The sequence below is a fragment of the Musca domestica genome, unplaced genomic scaffold, assembly GCF_030504385.1.
Source record: "Musca domestica strain aabys unplaced genomic scaffold, Musca_domestica.polishedcontigs.V.1.1 31, whole genome shotgun sequence".
Taxonomy (NCBI): domain Eukaryota; kingdom Metazoa; phylum Arthropoda; class Insecta; order Diptera; family Muscidae; genus Musca; species Musca domestica.
In genome coordinates this window covers 11,196,136-11,210,439 of record NW_026712309.1, presented here as the reverse complement: position 1 = coordinate 11,210,439, position 14,304 = coordinate 11,196,136, and the positions used below count along the sequence as shown (strand labels likewise).

The following is a 14,304-nucleotide window of genomic DNA, read 5'->3' as shown; positions in this document are numbered from 1 at the left end:
GCTGAAATGTTTTTATTTTTTCGTTGTTGACTAAGACTGAGTCACCAACCCGCACCACCTATCACATGTGCATTTAGCTTACAAAATGGTAAGCTCGTGTAAACAACTGCAGTTTATTTTTTTTTTTTTACCTCATTATTATTACTTTTTTTATATTTATTAATTGTATATTTTCCCTTTTTTCTATAATTCATACCTTTCCACTCAACAAGTTCCTGACCTGGATACAGCCGTCGTCTAACTGGCAGCTGTTCCGGACTCTGACACCTGGCTCATACATGTTGAAGCTGGTACGTCTGCCATCGTAGTCATCACAAGTGGGGTATTCATGAGGGGAACTTGGCCGACTACTGTTGATGAGTTGCTCTCTCCGGGGTTTGAAATCTCTTGCCGACCGATCTGTAGGATGGTTGTTACTGTCGTTGCATCGTGATTGTTGGCTGAGAAGGGTGTTTGTTGGTCACCGCGTAGCGTTTGAGCAGTCCGAAGCCCGAAGACCGGTGGGGATTCGTCTAGGACAGGCATTCCTCTGGGCGAGACGGTTGTTGTAGAAGGCGTAGTTTTGTCCTTTTGCTATCTTTGCCACCCACCTCCTACATAATGGAGTCGTGAGTTTGTAAATAATCATCACCTGACCGTGCATGGTGTAGTTGCATTTTTTTTTTCTGCTCTCTTTTTATCCATCTCATCTTTTTTACCTGCTCTCTATTTTATCTGCTCTCACCACACAAATTTTTAGTGACGTTGGTTATTCACTATTATGTTCATTGCATTTATTTTCTACTCCCCCATGCTATCGTTGAGATTTTTTGTCTGACTGATATGATTGTTGGTGCGGTAGAATATGTATGGTGTGTTTTTGTATCATTGTTTTGTCCTCTTCTTGAGAGTGGCGTGGCTGTTTATCTGCCTATATTTCTCTATTGAGTGGAATATGGTGATCGTAGATTGATCACTCAGCTTTAAAAAGCGTTGAGTTTGATGTATTGTGTTGTTTGAGGTCTTGCACATTTACTTTCCTTATTCTCCCATTTTCGTCACTTATTTGGGCGCATGAAGGATGAGACGGTAAATGAGCCTGCGTATTTTTGCGTTGCTGATGATAATTGCCTTTCTTTTACCCAAACCTTATCACCGATTGCCGGGGACCACTTTATAGTGTTATAGTAATGTTGTTGCTTGCGACTTTCTATTTTATTATTCTATTCAACATATAGCCACAGTTCTTTATACATGGCATTTGTTCTCGTGTTATCGACTGTAAGCAAGGGGAAAGCGTTCGGAGCAGTCAGATTATGTCTGAATATAATTTCGGCGGCGAGTACTTACTTGACTCGCTAACGGCGATATTGATTGCGAAAGCAATCTCGGGAAGGTGTAGATCCCAATTGCTATGGTCATTGCCAGTATTTTGCGCAATCCTCGTTTCCACTGTACTCCATTGTCTGTTAAGAACGTCTCCGGGCATCCAAACCTATAAATAACTCGTACCTTGAGCGCCTTGACGACGTCCTGAGCGGTACCCTTCCTTGTTGGAACCAGTTCCACCCATCACCTAAATTTGTCAATTATGACCAATAACAAGGTTTGCCCTTCTTGGGCCTCGGGAGCAGTAGAGTTACTTTTTTCATCACATATCGTGCACACGTTTCGCATTATCGGGTGTAGGCTCGTACTACTCTAGATATACCAGGCCAGTAAAAGTTTTGTTGAATTCGTTTCAACGTTTTGAACATCCCGAAGTGACCGGCTTGTAAATGGTGGTCCTGAAGTACGTCCGCTTTCATCGTTGCTGGACACACCGTTGCCATTAGGAACGAGTGTCAAACGCACTCTGGCGCGGGGTGTGTTTGTACAAATGCCCTTCTACCACTTGGAAGTCAGGATGTTTATGCCCTTCCAGAGCCTTTTTCACCTTTTTCATCATTTGCGTATACCAATCCGTAGGCATGATGGAGAGTGCGAAACATTCTTCGGTTGGCGATAGAGGAGCTCGGGACAGTGTATCGGCTACGACATTTAAACTCCCCTCGCAGTTTGATCGGTCATCTGGACTTTTCTTGTGGTTCTGCTGGGTAATTCCCTTTCGAATGCAGCTTTTTCCGCATAGTTTCGCCAATGTAACTGATAGAAGCTCCAGCATCAATTAGAACGTTTACCGTGATTCCTTCTATAGACACGGTAATGAAATACCTACTGACTCGTTTGTGGGTTAAGGAGGCCGAACCTCTAAAATCGAGCGAAAACGTTGTCTGTACCACAACGTGAGCAGAACAGGACTGCCGATTCTTGACACTGCCGTGTTCGATCATCCTCAAAAAATATGTCTGTGGAGCGTCGCATAGTGGTGAGTGTGTGATAGTGTCTATCTGGCTTTCCATTTCAATGCAAATTTTAAAATAATATAGTTCAATTTAGTAGTTGCATATTGTTCGAAAACCTAACCGAGTTATAAACCCTACTAAAATTTTTAATTACATTGGTTGTTTATTTTCGAAGTTTTTATTTCCGATTGTTTGTTTTTGTAGGTAAGTTATCGTACACGTCAAGAATTACTTATCGGATTACATACTCCTTTAAATTTTACTTCGGCAAATTCGTTAAAACAAACAATGCAAATATGAAAGTTTGTTCTTTAATAATAGTCTTGTTATACTCTCCGCCATAAGGTGAATGGAATACTAACTCGAATACTAAATGGAACTCTAACTTACCATCATTTGCATTTATTGTAAATCCACCTTAAACAAATTTTTGGACCGTTTCAGTCTATAATATATTTTGCAAGAGATATGCCAGGATCAAGAAGGTCACGAAAGTCGTCGCGAATGTCCACCACCTATTCCGCTGTACTTGTTGATTTGGTACAAACAGTAACAACACAATAATATAATATTAAGAAAGTGGTATCCACGAATTCTTGCTTGATGTATTAGGTTCAGAATTTTTCTTGCAAACGAAGAATGAAAAATTTTTGTCGATGTCGCTTCTTATATACGCTCAGCGGAAAAAATAAAGCGATCATTCTAAAACCACAACTTGGCGAAGAACTGCCATTCAGCTGGTTCGTTGTATTTTTATTTACTAATGGCAAGTATGGCAATGCAAGAAAATAAATAATATGGTAACGTTACGTTAAAATATGTATTACAAATATATGAATTGAAATATAGTTATACTTAAAACTAATTTTCCGCTGCATACTCCCCAATTGAAGTGTGGGATCTTCTCTCGAGTAACGCGTCAACATCTTCAGCTTCAGAATCATTGGAACTTCTTGTGCCTGCCTCTCTTTCTCATCGGATGAACTGCCTTTGGAGTATCAGCTGAGTTGGTACCCTTATACATAGTCAAGACTGAAGCATGATATGTACCAAGAGGTTGTTGCATGTGACCCAGAAATATTTAAAATTTTAATAAATTTATTACCAGCATAGTTGCTGTCTTCCTTGGCCGGCGAAAAAATGAGAGAGCCGGATATGCGAAGTCGCCGGATCAGGTACAGAATTTCAGCGTTGCCACCCATCACTGTAAGTGGAATGAGGAATGCAACTATGTGGGGTGTAGGGATATGTAGGTGCGGTTCAAAGGAAAAATGAATAAATTGAGGAAAAATCCGCGAAAATTTTGGAAAGAGGGAAAAACTGGCATCAGTTTTTGCCCTATAAAAAGGCGTAGCGGGGAAAATTTCGTTAATGCGTCTTGTTCTGTTGTGGAAAAATACCATTTGTCCGGGAAATAAGCCTCATCGTCAAAATAAAATAACAGTGGAATATTTATTAAATTTAATGTCAAATTATGGTGTGTTTATTTGTGTTCATTTTGGACAGTTTAATTTATGTGTACGTGCGAACAAAATAGTAGTAAGTAGAGTGAAAAATTTACAGAGGAAGGTTTGTATTGTAATATGTGTTGTTTGTGTTTAGAAGTCGCGCCAACTATAGCCCCGAACAAAAAAATATTGGCTCCTCGAGACTTCTTCCTGGAGGTGGTCAGTTTTGGCAAATCCGGAATTTCTGGAAACCCGCCAGGATAAACAGCTGCCCAATTTGTGTTTGAATTTGTTCCCGTGATTGTCTTGTTTGGCTGACGGAAACTGGCCTTGTGTGAGTTGGCAGTAAAAACCATTTTTGATGTCTTTTGCCTAAAAGGAGAAAAAGTCGATAAGTACCGGCGATAAAAAGTTAAAATTATAAATTTTTTCATACATACCTAACAAGCCGAGATTCTCCTGGACAAAAATTGGCAGTTGCCTCCAATGGCCGGTCAGAATTAAGCGCCAAAAACTTCCACGACGCGCTGACAAAAAAAAATCTGAAAATTTAACAAAAAAAGAAATAACATTAAATTTACATTGAATTGAGATATAAAAAAATCACAACAAACAGAGACGGACAAAATAAGACTAATTATATTTATGTTTTAATCTTAGATTAAGTGTGAACGTCCATTAATAGTAAGTTAGTATATAAGGTTCATTGGTTGAGTTATCGATGTTTTGTTAGGATTTTTTAACACCCAGTTAAAGGAAGTGAGTGTAGGGTTACCCCAGTAGAATAGGACATTTAAATATTCTTTTCGCATGGACTGAATGGTGATGTCCAAAAATAATTACTAAGATTTGTTTAGACTTAGTTATTAGGATTAAGACGAAATGAAAATAAATTGTTTTAATGTTTTATATGTTTAGTAATATGAACTTCTAAGTGTTTCTTGTAAGAGAGGAATCTAGGCTGTATGTAACTGAGTGGTAAGTGTTAGTGGGTTTTGGGGCCCTTTAAAATTATCAATTATTTATTCTGGATCAAAAGGTCAAGGATGGGCGGGCAAAGTGTGGGAACCAAAATACCAAGTTCCCTCGTCATGGTCATATGTCGTGTTTGTCGTTTTATTTTTATTTGTTTTTTTTTTTTGTGTTCATTTTCTGTTTCCTTTATAATTGTTCGACACCTAGGGCTGATGGTGGAAGGGTTGGGAACCCCCTGATAAAAAAAATGTGCCCCGATTGAGCTTGTCGGAAACCCACCATGCACCGCGTCAAGCGGCCACAATATGTCGTCTAATTTAGGCGGTACATAATGACATAACGCCCAGCTCCATCTACGCAGCTCGTAACAATATGGCGCCCAATGGAGAAAAAAATATTGTCCTGTCATACAACATTTTTTGTGCAATACCAACGTGCCAAAACATTATGGTGGCAAGGACAGTTAAAACTTATTTCGTGCAATAACACCTAGCACAAAGCAATAGACAATAGGGTTAATAGATAAAAACGATATATCGCATTTTCTAAGTGCTAACAGGTATTGTATTCACTTATTTGTTTTAAAATCTGTGATAAATGTGCAATATTTAATTTAGATAATTAGAAAATTAAGATATATCGTTCCATAAGTTAGGGTCTAGTGCAATAGCTCTTATTCGTTAATTTTAACAAAGAATGTATTGTGTTAATGACCTGTGTTTTATGTCGGTGTTTAATTATTTGTGTAGAGTAGGTACAATAGTTTAAGGTTGACATTAGGGTAAATGTGCAATATCTGCAGTGACGAAGAGTGTCACTGACTGTATTGTGCAATAAGTACTATGTACACGCTGACTTTTTTCGTCAGAATTGAAGAAAAATGCCGTGGTGTTTTCCTTTAAATTCGTGTTCATAAATGTTTGTTTAAGTCCAGTCTCACAATACGCCATGACAACCTTTTTAGGACACTTAAAATGAAATGTTTATTTGATTGCAAATCAATTGAAAACCACACGTTTTATCCACGTCAGTTACTGAAAATACACCCTATGACCTCTCATATATGTCATTTGTGTTGTGTTAGTAACCTAATTTTGTTGTTGAAGTAACCTAAGTACATTTATTTTGCGTTTTATTAATTATTAAATTATTCTATTTTATTTATTCATATTTGTTTGTATTTTTTTTAACATTATTTTTAGCACATATTTTTTTTTTTTGTTTGTCTAGTAGTTTTAAATTTATGTAGTATATTAAACAAATATTATCCAACGTTTAAATCAATACTTTCCGCAATTCTTATTCATTCTGATATTTAAAAAAAATCAATAATAAAAATTTGAAATTTCCGATGAGCGACAAGACCGAAGGAAATAAAGAAGCGGTTCTTAGAAAAAAGAAAACCAAGAGAAATCGGTCATTGACTTTTGACTCAAACCGCACCTCTATTTCTTCGCCCTTACCTAAAGTAAACAAAAAAAACGACAATGCCAAACACTAATAATAATAGTTCTGATCCGTCAATTCGAGATCTCTCTGGCACAATAACTAATGTTAATCCCAGCACAAGTGCTGCGGCCAGATTAGGACAAAATGATCCCCAACCTGCAAATCAGCCGACTCACCCAGCAGAGGTAGATATTTTAGTGAGAAGTCTAGTGAAAGAAAGCTTGGCACAGGCTAATAATAACCTCCAAGGTTTAGTGCAGGAGAGCGTTAGTAGGGAAATGGAAAAAGTATATAGTGTCATAAATAGACTCAGTGATGTTGTGTCCAAAATGTCCATTTCTGAACAAAATAGAATTCAAAATCCTACAGCGTCTTCACAGAATGACATTCCGAGACACCAGTCACTACCTCAAGACAACAACAGATCTGATAATTATATGAGTCAGGTACCCCAACAAAATCGCGACCAGAACCCCAATTTTAGTCGCAGGAATACGGTGACACCCTCAGTTCTAAGTTTTTCGAGTGGTCCAGGCATAAGAGTGGAAAGGTTTGGACTGAATTTTTCAGGCAGACCAAATAGCCTCTCAGTAGAGGACTTTATTTATCGTCTGGAATATTTTCAGCAGCACTACCGTCTAGATTGGTTTGACATTTTGAACGAGATTCATATTTTATTGTCAGAACCAGCTTACGAGTGGTTCTGGTTACAACAGAGAAGCAACAATGTGTCAGACGGGAATTCATTAAAGCATGGACTCCTAGAACGCTTTAAAATCAGGCGTACTTGTTTTGAGGAAATGAGGGATTTGTTGGAACGCAAACAATTGCCAAATGAGACCATCGATGAATTTTTTCACTACATAAACTCTAAGCGGTCAAAGTTGGAAAGGCCAGTATCTGAATTTGAAATGATATCGCTGGTTAAAAAGAATTTACAGAAAAATTTGTCCAGCATAGTTTATTCTATGCCAGTGTCATCCCTCGAACAGCTACGAGTGGAATGTTTAGAAGTTGAAAGAACTTTTTTTCATCACGACTCTGCCCCAAACCCACCTTCAAATTTCAATAGGCATGTTAAAGTTCATGCGATTCAAGAAGAAGAAGTAGGAAACATTCAAGCATTTGAAGAACCGAAAGAAAAAGTTGAGGTTTCTGAAATAACTTTAATATGCTGGAATTGTCAAAAACCTGGACATGGTTTTAGGGACTGCACTTCGGCCCAAAGAAATTTGTTTTGTTTTAAATGTGGCAAGCAAGACACAGTCACCCCGAGATGCTCTAACTGTAGGACGGGAAACGGGAAGCCGAACATGGTTGCAGCGGGGAACCATCGTTCCTCAGGGGAACCCGCAATTCAGAACCCTCACCCAAATTAGATATTTTCGGAAAGATCCGGCATTATTTGCCATTAAACGTTAGGGAAGAAAACTATTATAAAACAAAATCAAAAATATTTGGGGGAAACTGTGGTGAGAAATCTAAGGCAGATGAAGCTAACCACGACTCAGTAAATCGGGTATACGTGGAAAATCGACAAAGACAAAAGATAATGAGACTTCGAGATAAACAAAAAGAATTCAAGACGTTAAAAAAATCAGTAGCAGAAGCAATTGTCAGATCCCAAGCCAAGAAAGATCCAAGACCATTTATTACCGTGAACATCGAGGGGAAACCAATTAAAGGTCTCCTAGATTCCGGAGCCACTGTCAGCTTGTTAGGACGACAGTGTAGAGAAATTGTGGACGAACTAGGATAGACATCCGATACCTGGCAAAAACAGATTTTGCTTAGATGCCAGAAAGCTGAATGCCGTGACAGTAAAAGATGCCTACCCACTACAAAATATCGACGGTATCCTCAGCAGAATAGACCAGACCCATTATATAAGCAGCGTCGATCTAAAATATGCCTTCTGGCAGATAGAGCTAGAAGATGAAGCCAAGCCATACACTGCGTTCACAGTTCCAGGTCGACCGCTTTACCAATTCCGGGTAATGCCGTTTGGCTTGTGTAATGCGGCTCAAAGATTATGTCGATTAATGGACAAAGTGATACCGAGGAGGCTCAAGTCTAAGGTGTTTATTTACTTGGACGACCTTTTAATAATCGCTAATGACTTCGAATACCACCTTAAGTTGTTGAAAGACGTGGCAGAATGCCTACAGAAAGCCAATCTCACCATCGGATTGAATAAGTCTTTATTTTGCTTCAGAGAGTTACGTTATCTTGGATTCATAATTGGAAATGGAAGCTTAAAAACCGACCCCGAAAAGATCAAGGCAATACTGAAAATCCCGATACCGAAGTCGCCTAGAGAAGTTCGGAGTTTTCTCGGCACCGCTGGTTGGTACCGGAGATTTATAAAGGATTTTGCCTCAGTGTCAGCGCCCCTAACAGATACGCTAAAGAAAGGCCAGAAATTTTCGATGTCTCCCGAAGCCATTGAATCTTTTCACACTCTCAAACACGCATTGACTTCGGCTCCAGTCCTCAGACACCCCGACTTTCACCGAGAATTTTTTATTCAATGTGATGCATCTGAATATGGTGTCGGGGCCGTCCTATTTCAAAAAAATGATGAAGGCGATGAAAATCCTGTCGCGTTTTATTCTCAAAAACTAAATCCCTGCCAAAGAAATTACACTGTGACAGAAAAAGAGTGTTTGGCGGCTGTGTTAGCTGTAAAAAGATTTCGGCCGTATGTCGAACTCATGAAGTTCACAATTATAACCGACCATGCAAGTCTGAAGTGGCTGATGTCACTTAAGGATCTTAATGGAAGACTGGCACGGTGGTCTTTGCAACTACAAACGTACGATTTCTCAATCGAACACCGAAAGGGATCCGAGAACGTGGTAGCAGACACATTATCTCGAATGCCCATTGACTCAGATTTGATAGTAGAAGAAATAGATATAGATCATGATGTGCTGAATTTCGAAACGACGGCCTTCGACGATGAAGAATATATGGAACTTCGAGATACAATACTCAAAAATCAAGAAGTATTACCCGACTTGAGAGTAGCAGACAACAAAATCTACATAAGGAAAATAAATTTCGATTCGGATATAGAAGAATTTGAGTGGAAATTATGGGTACCTCTAGCCATAACGCATGCCCTGATAGAGAACGCGCATAATTATAACGATACAGTACATGACGGCATCAGCAAGACCCTTAATCGTCTTAAAACTTTTTACTACTGGGCTAAGATGGTGTCACAGGTGAGACAGTATGTCAGAAATTGTGATATTTGCAAGGAAAGCAAATCAGCAAACCAGCACCTGAACCCTACAATCGGCAATGAAGTGGTGACGGAAAGATCATTTCAGAAATTGTACGTGGATTTTCTTGGAAAATATCCTCGATCAAAAAAAGGAAACGCGTACATTTTTATTGCGGTAGACCACTTCACAAAATTTACGTTCCTGCACGCGATGAAGGAAGCAACGTCTCAAAACGTTGTCAAATTTTTAGAGGAACAGGTATTTCATATCTTCGGTATACCAGAGGTTATCCACAGTGACAACGGAAAACAATTTACATCGAAAGTATTTGAAAGGATGATTAAGAATTACAAGATTCAACACCTGACCACAGCATATTATTCTCCTCAGTCAAATGCTTCCGAGCGAGTAAACCAGTCGGTACTGGCGGCTATCAGAACCTATGTGGAAAATGACCATCGCGGCTGGGATTTATATTTAACAGAAATTGAACAAGCCCTGCGTACATCCGTGCATTCTTCTACCGGTGTAAATCCTTTCTTCGCCCTTTTTGGGTACAATATGTTTACAAATGGATCTGATTATAAGCTTGCCAAAAAGTTAAAATCACTCACTGACCACCAAGTAGATGATCTAAATAGGAGCGACAAATTAGAACTGATGCGTGAGAAAATAAAATACAATATGCACAAAGCATTTGAATATAGTGCAAAACGCTACAACCAAAGAGCACGTATAATTAATTTATTGCCAGGTCAAGAAATTTATCGACGTAATCACATGCTGTCTGACTTTAAGAATAATAATAACGCGAAATTCGAGAAAAAGTTTCTAAAATGTAGAGTTGTTAGACCCATTGGGAATAACATGTATGAATTAGAAACACTCCAAGGTAAACCGCTAGGGAATTTCCATGCCAAAGATATAAAAATTTAAAAGTACAATAATTTCTGTGATGCTAGTAATAAAAAGTGCAATATAGATTAAGGAAATGAATGTTTGTGAACGTCCATTTTCTTTACTTATTTTGCAGCTGTAATTATTAGTACCAATTATCGACATGTTTTACAATTTATATATTTTATTAGGCTAAGAAATATCCTTGATTGCCCGGCTTGTGTTATTTCAGAGTGTGGGAGTTCCCCACGTTGGGACAGAAGCAATAACAGACCAGAAGCATAAAGAAATAAAACGGCCTTGACTAAGTTGAGATTGCATTAAAATTGAGGAAAGTATTTTTGAGGATCTTAAGAAGTTAGTGAAAGTGTGACTATAAAATATTCTTAGAAATTGACCCAATCTAGCCCAAACTTGAGTTGTTAATGGCCCGAAACCGAAACTATATTAGATTTGAATAATATTATAATATAGTTAATAAATGATAATAAAGAAGCAAATGAATCATAGAGATAAATCAGAAAATGTGAACGACCAAACAAATCAAGGGTCAAAACAAATTTTTCATCTTTCCATTATGGATAATTTATTTTATCACTCTGCGATGTAAGGATATGTAGTATGGAGGCTCTGATTTATACTATATTCCAACATTTTTTTTATATCCGACATACTCGGTCGATGTATTTTACCACCAGAGTAAACCACTAGTATTTTTTTATGATAGTGGCTCAAATACGACGGACTTCATAAATCTGGTAAAGTACAACAAAGTCAGTTCTGAGAGTGCCTTTCTTCTCTATTTCATCGCATGAAATAATCCCAAACCATTTCATAAAACATTTTGTTGTTGTTTATAAGACATATTCCCTGTACATTTTTTTTGGGCGTATGTGGCATACATCATTGAGCAATCCAATTCCATACTACAGTCTCACACCTCAATTAGTTTTTCTTGTCCGTCCGTTCACGTATCATAATAAAACAAAATACAAAAAAAAACTCACCCAACAAATTTTTGATCCCTTCCAGTCTCTGGTGATTCCATACACAGATGATGCGAATAGTCAGGTAGTATATGATGTTGTTTCCCAGAGGTGTGCCATTTAATTGATATGTGTCAAAGTATGTTTCCATTTATCGGGCTGTGCTCCCAGGTGTCCTTAGGTACATACAAAGATAGAATTAGTAGGAAGCAAATAATAGTATGAAAAACGTTCAAATGACAAGCAAAAAATTTTATTGAATCGATTTTCGGCCATAAGTTTTTAATTAAAAAGTAAAAATTTTCTAAAATTGAATTTACTAGCAATTGCCTTTATGCTTATGGATGGCACTGTCACTTTTCACACAAATTGTCCGGTAATATGATTTTATTTGTAACACCAATCTTTTTTACTTCATACGCTATCACAAAATCTCAACTACTCCACAAACACACAGCTTACCTGCCATTCACTGCCGCTATGACATGTTGCGCTCTCGTTGAGAAACGAAACCACATACTGTCCACATTCATTTCCTCAAGTCTAGACATAAATGCTAGGCATCATTTCACGATGCCGAACAAAATCGTTTGTTTGTGCTTCAAGGCACTTTCAAACAAACAACACAACACACAAGGCACAAATTACTCAAGAATCTTCCTCATCGCAAGGCAATCATTTTTCCATGATGTTTCTCGTGCTAACAATCAATTTGTTGGTAATATCTGACGGTTGGTGTACACAAGGGGAATATATGTAGCGCTCCATACTATATTACCTTGTAATTTGTTTAGCTGCCAACAATTTTTGTGCCAAAATGTCACCCCATTAGTAACCTGAAATAGTAAAGACGATATTAGAGATGAATTTTTAATAGTCACCATAGAACAAAAACAAATTGTACTTACCTGCTTAATCCACCCCAATTTACTGAAGTTCTCGACCACCATTCAGAAAAATGTTAACAACCGCACGTACATGTTTGGTTGTGTGTGTGCACATTGAGACACCGTATTTTGTGCGTACGCACAAACCCATAATCGACCGACAAATCATTAATGAAATTTTAAGACCTGTAAAGAAAAATTTCAGATTAAAATGTGTACAAATAAATTATTTTTCAACTGCTTACCTGTGTCCTGTCCACTTAAGAAATGTCCGTGATTCTACCTGATAGCATGCGTTTCCTGAAGGTTGGCATATCCCGATTTAAATCCCTCTTTATTTCAGCCATCACTGAGAGATTTTTCACAATACTATTCCATAGGTCATGCACATCATCATTTCCAAGAAATGTTGAAGTTTGTTGCATGTGACCCAGAAATATTTAAAATGTTAATAAATTTATTACCAGCATAGTTGCTGTCTTCCTTGGCCGGCGAAAAAATGAGAGAGCCGGATATGCGAAGTGGCCGGATCAGGTACAGAATTTCAGCGTTGCCACCCATCACTGTAAGTGGAATGAGGAATGCAACTATGTGGGGTGTAGGGATATGTAGGTGCGGTTCAAAGGAAAAATGAATAAATTGAGGAAAAATCCGCTAAAATTTTGGAAAGAGGGAAAAACTGGCATCAGTTTTTGCCCTATAAAAAGGCGTAGCGGGGAAAATTTCGTTAATGCGTCTTGTTCTGTTGTGGAAAAAATACCATTTGTCGGGGAAATAAGCCTCATCGTCAAAATAAAATAACAGTGGAATATTTACTAAATTTAATGTCAAATTGTGGTGTGTTTATTTCTGTTCATTTTGGACAGTTTAATTTATGTGAACGTGCGAACAAAATAGTAGTAAGTAGAGTAAAAAATTAACAGAGGAAGGTTTGTGTTGTAATATGTGTTGTTTGTGTTTAGAAGTCGCGCCAACTATAGCCCCGAACAAAAAAATATTGGCTCCTCGAGACTTCTTCCTGGAGGTGGTCAGTTTTGGCAAATCCGGAATTTCTGGAAACCCGCCAGGATAAACAGCTGCCCAATTTGTGTTTGAATTTGTTCCCGTGATTGTCTTGTTTGGCTGATGGAAACTGGCCTTGTGTGAGTTGGCAGTAAAAACCATTTTTGATGTCTTTTGCCTAAAAGGAGAAAAAGTCGATAAGTACCGGCGATAAAAAGGTAAAATTATACATTTTTTCATACATACCTAACAAGCCGAGATTCTCCTGGACAAAAATTGGAAGTTGCCTCCAATGGCCGGTCAGAATTAAGCGCCAAAAACTTTAATTTATGTGAACGTGCGAACAAAATAGTAGTAAGTAGAGTGAAAAATTTACAGAGGAAGGTTTGTGTTGTAATATGTGTTGTTTGTGTTTAGAAGTCGCGCCAACTATAGCCCCGAACAAAAAAATATTGGCTCCTCGAGACTTCTTCCTGGAGGTGGTCAGTTTTGGCAAATCCGGAATTTCTGGAAACCCGCCAGGATAAACAGCTGCCCAATTTGTGTTTGAATTTGTTCCCGTGATTGTCTTGTTTGGCTGATGGAAACTGGCCTTGTGTGAGTTGGCAGTAAAAACCATTTTTGATGTCTTTTGCCTAAAAGGAGAAAAAGTCGATAAGTACCGGCGATAAAAAGGTAAAATTATACATTTTTTCATACATACCTAACAAGCCGAGATTCTCCTGGACAAAAATTGGAAGTTGCCTCCAATGGCCGGTCAGAATTAAGCGCCAAAAACTTCCATGACGCGCTGACAAAAAAAAAAATCTGAAAATTTAACAAAAAAAGAAATAACATTAAATTTACATTGAATTGAGATATAAAAAAATCACAACAAACAGAGACGGACGAAATAAGACTAATTATATTTATGTTTTAATCTTAGATTAAGTGTGAACGTCCATTAATAGTAAGTTAGTATATAAGGTTCATTGGTTGAGTTATCGATGTTTTGTTAGGATTTTTTAACACCCAGTTAAAGGAAGTGAGTGTAGGGTTACCCCAGTAGAATAGGACATTTAAATATTCTTTTCGCATGGACTGAATGGTGATGTCCAAAAATA

General features: G+C 37.9%; 1 long non-coding RNA gene across 1 annotated transcript; it reads right to left on the bottom strand.

Annotated features, from left to right (window-relative positions):
- Positions 1-3,773: 3,773 nt before the first annotated feature.
- Positions 3,774-14,045, bottom strand: LOC109613803 (uncharacterized). Its single transcript, XR_009342676.1, has 8 exons — positions 13,905-14,045; positions 13,448-13,836; positions 12,445-13,379; positions 12,221-12,385; positions 11,775-12,148; positions 11,334-11,488; positions 4,213-4,314; positions 3,774-4,144 (listed from the first exon to the last, which is right to left on the bottom strand). It is a non-coding gene; the product is annotated as an uncharacterized LOC109613803 (long non-coding RNA).
- Positions 14,046-14,304: the final 259 nt, after the last annotated feature.